Raw genomic sequence first — 10,528 nt, forward strand, 5'->3', positions numbered from 1 at the left:
TTGGAGTAAAACATCTAGAATGCTGTATAGTATTTACTCTTCCCAAAGAAAATGCAAGAATTAAAATTAACTTTATACCTTGTGCAGCCAAGGATGTATTTGGAAAGACCTGAATGCAAAGGTCTCTTATGAAAAATGTTTTACAATATTCACTGTGAGCTAATTGAACGACGATATCAGATATTAATATTTAGATCATTGCTAAGGTTTATCAGACTTAGTCTGAAACTTTTTCTGTTAGTGTATAATGGTCTTCCCACTGTCTGAAATTTTACTCCTTAGCGGCCCATGCTTAATTTGTATGTAAGGTTATGAATGAATAGTGACAAAAGTTAATTCATAGTGTTTTTCCTTCATGAAATCGTTGGATACTCCAACATGTGACCCTATTCTGATGGCTCAGATGTGAGGGAAGTACTACTAGTATTACTTACTACTACTGCTAATAGATATGCCGACAAGTCTTGCTGGATGATTTGTCTAATTCTTTTATAGGGATAGTGACGATCAAATATAATATAAATTGATCATATAGTATTTCACAACAACAGCATTAATTAGGAAAATAGTGATAATGGTAATCACAATTTTATTATTATTATTATTATTATTATTATTATTATTATTATTATTATTATTCTGGTAATCTCATTAATTATTGTAGCTGTGAAATATTACAAGGCAATCTTTCTTCACTTTTATTTTATTATATGATCTATTGATATTTTTGTTGAGAATTATACATATAACAAATTTAGAAGAATGATCCTGTAAGACATGTGGGAAAATTCCATACAACATGGAAATGTCCTAAAGATTTTCTTATCAGTTAAGATACTTTGTCCACTACATTACGAACCTGTGTTAGATCACCTACGGTTTTATTAAAGTGCTGAAAAACGTTGTTAGGGAAAACACTAGTCATTTGTCCTTTTGTATAGTTAACTAAAATTTTGATATAAGTGTATTTCCGAAGAAATTCTGAAGCTGTGTTCTAATTCCAAATTTGTAAGTAAAACTTATCTACATCTTATCCTATTTTAACTATTTTAAACTAAATTTAAGTTTGGAAGCTTAGAAAAAAATAACTAGTTTCCATGACCAATATGGCGTACTTTCTGTAACAATCTTATAACAGAAATTCTAAATTTACTTCATTCCGGCCTTAGCCTATAACGGCCATAATGCAGCCTAAAAGTGCTGTCACTAATTCAGTTTGTAACCTTTCGACAGATCAATGATTGTGGGTTTTGAAAGTTTGATCATAGAGGACAACCAAAGAGAAATAAATTTTTTTTGCGTAAAATCTGTTAAAGGCCAGAAACATGTGATAAAATATTTATTCGATTTAGTCCTTTGTTGTAACTTGGCTCCTTTTAATCAACATTTTTCCATGGTCCTACGAAAAATGGATGTTTTTGGAAATAAGTTTCTGCGCTAGATTAAAAGGAAAAAAAAAAAGATATATCTTCCTGTCTTGTCCTTTAATATATTTGATGTTCAAAAGAGAGCGCTTTCTAATCAACTTTACGCCTTACTTGGTTACTTAGTTCGAATAATTTGTTTTTATATGCAACGAAGCTACTACTACTACTACTACTACTACTACTACTACTACTACTACTACTACTACTACTACTACTACTACTACTACTACTAATAATAATAATAATAATAATAATAATAATAATAATAATAATAATAATAATACCATCCTCTTTATGATAAAGAGCAGATTTCTGGTTTTATATATATATATATATATATATATATATATATATATATATATATATATATATATATATATATTCCTATCTAGTCACGTTCAGGGTGGAGAACCAGCGAGATATAGAGAGGAAATGGGGAGGAGTGGGGAGGGCTGAATCTATGTGTGTGCGTGCTTGTACTGTACGTGCATATCTATCTAAATATTTAGATATCATTTTTGACGGCTCTGGTACATCAGTAATAATAAAAATGATAATAGTAATATGGAGAGTAGTGTTAGTATTGCTGTTGTTACCCTGAAGTATTGCAAGATGATTTTTCATCGGTCAAATGTATGAAAGTTGGAAGACAGTCAAATAAAGAATTTAAGAAATCTAACCAAAATTAATTTTAGTTCGATAATACACGGTACTAAAAAAAAAAAACTATAAGATGTAAACAGTTATACACGTTAGATACCAGATTAACCAAATAGCGTCGGATGGGAGGGTCAATTGTCTCTTATAAACAAGCTGAGACCCTGACTATCTTTTTTTTTTTATCTTTTATTATGAAAATACAATTACATTTTCTTAACATACATTTTTTTCCTTTTATAAAGAAATATTTCCTTAACAAATTATATTTTACATTTTTGTATATACATTATAACATCTAATATATGATAAAATTAAATTTTTATTCTATTCTTTTTCTAAATATGTTTTTAAGTTAGAAACATACTGATTTGTGAAAATATTTTTAACATGATTCTTATATCCAATAATATTGACATTAAATGTATTTAATAGTTTAATCTTTATACACTTAATAATTTGCTCTTCAGCACTTATTCCCAATTGTCTTGCCATCCAGATACTTGAAATAAAATCTGCTATTATTACCATTGCTGTATTTTCATCTCTTTTTTGAGTTAGCTTCAAAATCTAGTTTTATAATCCTTAACCTGTTATTAGTTTTCAATTTACAACATTTTCTAAGCAATTCGAATAAGACACTGACTATCAAATGACAGCAGGAAAGCTTATTGCTGAATATTTCAATATAACGTCAGAAAACTTCAATACTGTATAAGGACCACTTTCAACACCCTAACCCAGAATTGTTCCGATGTCAGACTGTTGCATGTCGTATGGAAATCATTGGGTATGTCGTTAACTAAAATGTTTGCAACATATTGTCATCTCATTTTTAGATGTGTCCAGTATTTGAAATTGTAAGAAAGTGTCGTTGCAATTCGCAAGGTCACCATGGATCGTTGATATTCCAATAACTAGTATTAATTTCGTTAAGTCTTTCTAATTCTAAGTGTCGTAATGATTACGTATATTTGTATTATGTAAAAAAACTTTATTTATGCTTACGCATATTAGGTTTTAATGAAATGTTAATTGTAGTTGCTTCAGCCGCTTAATCCGAAGTCTTAGATTAAAAGAAATTTTACAGTATTTGAAAGTGAGCAAATTCATTGAACGTGATTTTTTTAATTGAATAGAATTTAATTGGCTTGAAAGTAGGCCCTACGTTTAACATTTTTCAATTGATGTTTATCATCTTATACCAACATATTTTAATCCAAATTAATGTATCCAGGGTACCGATAGCAACAGAAGCTTATTTGAAAGCTCTAAGATTTTATTCTCTTATTTTAATCTGACTTTCGGCGCAATATTCTTCATAGAAGAATGCCCACAAGTAATAAGGCTTAAGTAACATTACCGGAGGTTATTTTTAAAATGGAAGAAGACGTTGTTCCTCGCTTGAAGACATTGTTTATTCCACGATTATTGTTAATTAAGATAAACGAGGGGAAACCACAAATTTCGCCTTTTTTTGGACAATTACCTCCACAAGCGTTGTAATTAATATTAATCATCTTTCGCATATGATCAGGAGATGGATTGAGCCGTTTCGAGAAAAGGGAACAAATTACGAAAATTCCTCCCACCTACTTGGTTGCAAAGACCCTGCAGCCTTGCGCTCTAGTTCACTTGCGAAGACATTTTTTTAGGTTGATATTTTACATTAGATGGTTCTTTTGGTTTTCTTTTAAGGTATACTAGTGTACGTGACCTGACAGAATGGACTGTTAAATATTTAGATAGATACGCCCGTACGAACGAACATACACCCCTGAAACCAAGTTATAACTATTCCCTCTCATCCCTACCCGCAAGGGCGGGGTAGCTAGAGCGTGACCGAGAAGACACTCACACACACACACATTTTATATATATATATATATATATATATATATATATATATATATATATATATATATATATATATATATATACATACAGTATCTTCAGACACTTTCTCTGTATTATGCTATATAGGGGATATATACGCGAAATGCTGTCTGTTCCTATGCACGTGTTAGATTAAAAAAAATATTTGCTGTCTTCCATGGTGTACCAGGAACCCACGTCTGCGCCATGCCTTGCACTGAGTAAGAATGGCAATAATATTGCATATGACTGTTGTTCCAGTTTGTTTGTTAATTGATTTTTGACATATTCAATAGAACATTTTCTTCTCTACACGGATTATTGAGACCTACGTATAAAAGGAGCGGGGATACCTTAATGTGGTGAAAGGGTTTGTGTATCTCCGTGAAGAGCAAAGCTATATAAGTCAGGGGCACCCGTAGGCCTTCTAGGTTGGTTTGCTGTGAGCGATCATATGAAAATCTCCCACCATCACCAATCTTCGTTTGCCAACGTAGAGATGAAAACTGCCAAAACCCCAGACATTAATTGACATGTCTGAGGCCTTTGTCCTGCAGTGGACTAGAAACGGCTGCATTTATTATTATTATTATTACTTGCTAAGCTACAACCCTAGTTGGAAAAGCAGGATGCAATAATTCCAATGGCCCCAACAGGAAAAATAGCCCAGTGAGGAAAGGAAACAAGGAAAAATAAAATATTTTAAAAACAGTAACAATATTAAAATAAGTATTTTCTATATAAACTATAAATCTTTAACAAAAAAAGAGGAAGAGAAAATTAGAAATAATAGTGTGGCTGAGTGTACCCTCAAGCAAGAGAACTCTAACCCAAAATAGTGGGAGAACATGGTACAGAGGCTATGGCACTACCCAAGACTAGAGAGCAATGGTTTGACTTTGGAGTGTCCATTCTTCTAGAAGAGCTGCTTTCCATAGCTAAAGACTCTCTTCTACCGTTACCAAGAGGAAAGTAGTCACTGAACAATTACAGTGCTGAAGTTAGGACAGAAGAGAGTAAGTAAAGAATAGGCCAGACTATTCGGTGTATGTGTATGGAAAGGGAAAGTTAGCCGTAACCAGAGAGAAGCATCCATTGTAGTACTGTCTGTTGTTGTTCTGTTGATAAACCACTTGAGTGTCAAATGATTTGCAGTACAGCAATGATCAAAGCAGACTACATGTGTTAGTGAAGCATTATAGTTAGAAAAAAGATGTAATCCATGAATATGGCATGATAGTAAAAAGTCACTTCATACTTGGAAGTTTATGATGCCAGTAGTTTGAATCAATATTCGTAATATTTCGTACAATTCGTGGAAGTCATTCCATGCTATTGGGAAAATATAAAAGGTATTGCAACTGATTATATCTAAAGGGACCCTGCGTGGAATGTAGCACAAGAGTCACAGTAGGGTCCAGAAACTTGGAAAAAAAGATCAAATGCGGTCAATAAACTTCAAAAAATATATGAATAATTATTTAAAATTTGAAAAAATATCACTTCAAGATGCAAGTATGAGATATAGAATTGTATCTCTCATGTGTTAATAATATTATAAATAATTTCACTGTATGACTGCGCCATTCATAGGGTATATGTATAATTGTATGCATATATCCTTTCCAAAACCAATTTTTATCAGGTAATATAAATTTTTTGAAAATTAACGGTGTAATGTAGTCTTTGGTAGTGACATAGCCTTTGTACCATGTTCTTCCACTGTCTTGGGGTAGAATTCTCTTGCTTGAGGGTACACTCAGGTACACTATTCTATCTTATTATTCTTCCTTTTGTTATTTTGAAGTTATAGTATATATACATACATATATATATATATATATATATATATATATATATATATATATATATATACATACATACATAAAAGATTCACTTTAATATTGTTACTGTTCTTAAAATGATTTATTTTAATTGTTAATTACGTCTCTTGTAGTTTATTTATTTCCTTATTTCCTTTCCTCACTGGTGTTCTTTTCCTTTTGCAGCCCCTGGGCTTATAGCATCCTGCTTTACAAACTAGGGTTGCAGCTTAGTTAATAATAATAATAATAATAATAATAATAATAATAATAATAATACTATCTGTCACCTATTTGAGTTTTTTCATGTTAGTAGTATACGATAAGGATGAAATTTTAAGATTGTATATTTGCCGTTATGAAATATTTGAAGACGATGTAATTGCTAAATCGGTTCGGTTACACAACATTATCTTTTAACTATGTCTATTAGATTTCCTTTTGGCCTACAACACACCGAAATGCGCGAATCCGAAGTTGTGTGAAATGCATATAAATCATTATGATTTTTCGTAATTAATCGAGAACTGTCATAGCATTCTACGGATTTATTGTTATTATTATTTTCTTGATAATAATAATAATAATAATAATAATAATAATAATAATAATAATAATAATAATAGATAATAATAATAATAATGATAATGATAATAATAATGATGATGATGATGATGATGATGATTATTATTTGTAATAGTCTACGCGACCCATTAAAATTGGCAGCCATTTGTTTATATAAATATGCACACACGCATCCCTCTTTCACTAGTGTATGCCTAATCTAAATCCCCACTACCTGAAGGACGGTGAGAGAACGAATATTTATACGTGTGGCAATGCCTCTGAGCTTGACCGGAAAGATATACTATATATATATATATATATATATATATATATATATATATATATATATATATATGTGTGTGTGTGTGTGTGTGTATGTGTATGTGTGTGTGTCTGTCTGTGTGTGTGTCTGTCTGTCTGTGTGTGTGTACCCAAACACTTTCTATTTTTTGATGATATTATTAGTGTACGCATATCGTGAAACTAACATTTATATAAGAATGGATCATTTCAGTCAAACTGTCCCGGAAAATTTATAAAAGTAATGTCATTCTGGTTATTTTAGTTTAGGTTAGGTATGAGGCTGTCCCCAGGCTGAAGGTCGGCAAGTCTAAAGACGTTTTTTCACCCGCAAACTTGCAAACACACACTCTCAATCACACGCTCACGCTCACATATTCGTCATTGGAGGTACTCTTTTTCAACGCGAGAGCATCCACAAGTGTACATGGACTTCACCATGTGGCAGTTACAAAAATCAAATAGATCACATTGCCATTAATAAAGAGAGAAGGAGGGCTGAGAAATGTAAGAAGCTATAGAGATGCAGATATTGGTAGAGATCACCAGCTCCTCATTGCCACACTGAAATTAAAACTGAAAGCCCCAACAGAAAGATAGATAGAATACCTAGGTTTGATACAACTAAGCTTTTAGAAGAAGAGCACGGAGAAACATTAGCAATGGAATATAGGAACCGATTTGCAGTCTTAGAGACTTTAAGAGAGGAAGAACAGACAATTAATGAAGAATGGTGTGATATTATGAAAATAATATCAGTCAGTTGGTAGTGAAGTCTTGGGACACGCAGTTACAAGGTGAAAACCATGGATATCAAATGCGACTTGGGATATTATCAAAAGGAGACAAAGACTGAAATTGATTGTTGAAAGTTTTCGAGGAAGTAATGAAAATTACAAGATAGAGCATGCTAAGTATCCCATAATGGATAGTGAGGTCAAAAGAAAAGCCAGGAATGACTGGAGAGAATATTTAGACAGTAAAGCAGATGTGGCTGACTATGCTTTGAATTCAGGAACTGGTTATGGTGTAAGAATTGCTCATATAATTATGAATGAAATCTCAACTGGGGCAAAGAAGAAGAAGAATATACTCACCAAAAAGAGAGATGGCTCTGTTATAGCAACAGAAGATGAAGAAAGACAACGTTGGATTTAGTAAGATTATGAATAGGAGATATGAAGGGAATAATTTGATTGATATACCTGCAGCTGATGAAGACCTTGATGTGCCCATGAATGAATTCAGTGTGTTTGAAGATGAAGATATCCTAAAATAACCAAAGAGTTCCCGGGATACGATGGAATAACTACCGTGATGATACTGGCCGAAAATGAAGTGACTCCCTGACTACTTACATGATTATTTTGTAGAATGTGGCATGAAGAAGCAAAAGCTGATGGATGGGAGTTAGGTGTGTAGGTGAAAATAGCAAAAAAAAAAAAAAAAAAAAAAGGAGACCTGACTGATTGCAATAATTACAGAGCATAATAGTTACGTCAGTTGTTATGAAAATATATAGTACAGTATGCATATTCTAAAGAGACTGGAGAGTAAGATTGATGAAGATCTGAGAGATGAACAAGCAGGATTTAGAAAAGGTAGAAGTTGCACTGACCAAATTTTGATACATGTTGTACAGCAATGAGTAGAATATAGAAATCCCCTTTTGATGGCCTTTGTGGACTATGAAAAAGCCTTTGATAGTGTGCACCGGCTAATTTTGTGGAGATTCCTGCGTTATTATGGAATTCCTCTTAAATATGTAAATCTAATTAAGTCTGTTCATGAGCATAGCAAGTGCAAAGTTAATGTTAATGGAGTCTTATCAAATGAATTTCCAGTGAACAGCGGAGTACTCCAAGGGAATGTGTTGTCACCTATGTTGTTTATCCTCCTCGTGGATTTTTTAATGCGTAGAACAGTCAAAGATGATGGAGAAGTATTGGACTGGATTGGTGATAGGAATTTAGCTGACCTAGAGTATGCTGATGATCCTGTCCTTGTTAGCAAAACACCACTAGATTTGCAATGCTTGCTTACCAGAATGCATGAAAAATCACACGAGGTTGGGCTGAAGATAAATAGAAGAAAGACAGAGATGATGAGAAGTGAGTATGCAATGAAAGATGAAATATCATTGGAAAGAGAAAGGAATAATGAGGTACAATCATTTAAGTATTTAGGAACTCTGATCTCCAATACAGGGTCTTTCATATTAGAGTTTAGTAAAAGAATGAAAAAAGCAAATCAGACAATGGCTAGATTAAGTAAAATTTGGAAATCAAATCGCCTAAAATTACATATAAAGTCAGACTATATTTCAGTATAGTGAGATTGGTGTTTCTCTATGGATATGGGTCATGGTATGATAATGAAACAATCTCCAATAGATTTAGTAGATTAAAAACAAAGCTCTCAGAAGGATATTGGGAGTTAAATGGCAGGACCGGATTAGAAATGAAACTATAAGAGAGATTCCTTGAGTGCCATATGTGGATGAGATCATGATTAGGGGTAGATGGAGATAGTTTAGGCATGTTCTTCGCACTCCCCAATGGAGATTAGTTCACCAAACTTTCAACTGGGCTCCACAAAGCACTAGAAGAGTTGGAATGCCCAGGCCTACTGTACATTGCTGATGACTATGAAGCGCGAAGTAGGAGATGATGAATGGAGAAGTATTGAATTAGAAGATTAAAATAGAGGCGACCTTTGCGTCAATAGGCGTAGGAGGATATGATTATATATATATATATATATATATATATATATATATATATATATATATATATATATATATATATATGTATATATATATATATATATATATATATATATATATATACATATATGTATCTATATATATGTATATATATATAGATATGTATATATATATACACACATATATATATGTATGTATCTATATATATATATATATATATGTATATATATACATATATATATATATATATATATATATATATATATATATATATATATATGGTTTATTATTGTTTCATGACGAATATTCGTTATAATATGCAATTATCTAGTTTTCCTTATGTTGCGCTTCGTATCTACATTTTCGTATTCTATCGAATTTTATATATTGAAAATTTGTTTATGATAAATTAGGTAAACTGTCGATATTGCTTTTTAATCGGTTGTCCATTTAAGCGAATAATAAGAGAAGAAAACGATAAAATCCTGTGAGGTTTGTGTTTTACACGGGTTTGATGGGAATAGGGATCGTTGTATAGGTAGGTATTCACTTATCTCTATTGTTGGTAACTATACAAATGTAGTATAAATTCTCTCTCTCTCTCTCTCTCTCTCTCTCTCTCTCTCTCTCTCTCTCTCTCTCTCATGCACAACCACACACACACACACACATATATATTTATATATATATATATATATATATATATATATATTAGTGTTAAATCACGAACTCTCTCTTTATATATATATATATATATATATATATATATATATATATATATATATATATGTGTGTGTGTGTGTGTGTGTATATATATATTGATTAGTGTTAAAGCATGAACAGTAAATCTCTCTCTCTTTTTCACACACACACACACACACACACACACACATATATATATATATATATATATATATATATATATATATATATATATATATATATATGTACGTATGTATGTATGTATGTACATTATATATATATTATATATATATATATATATATATATATATATATATATATATATATATATTTATATATATATATGTGTGTGGGGGGGGGTGTGGGGGTGTATTTATGCATTGTTTATGTATGCATGTCCGTACGTATTTTTTTTTTTTATTAATTACACTTTCCATATAACGCATTATGTT

Source organism: Palaemon carinicauda, chromosome 21, assembly GCF_036898095.1.
Source record: "Palaemon carinicauda isolate YSFRI2023 chromosome 21, ASM3689809v2, whole genome shotgun sequence".
Taxonomy (NCBI): Eukaryota; Metazoa; Arthropoda; class Malacostraca; order Decapoda; family Palaemonidae; genus Palaemon; species Palaemon carinicauda.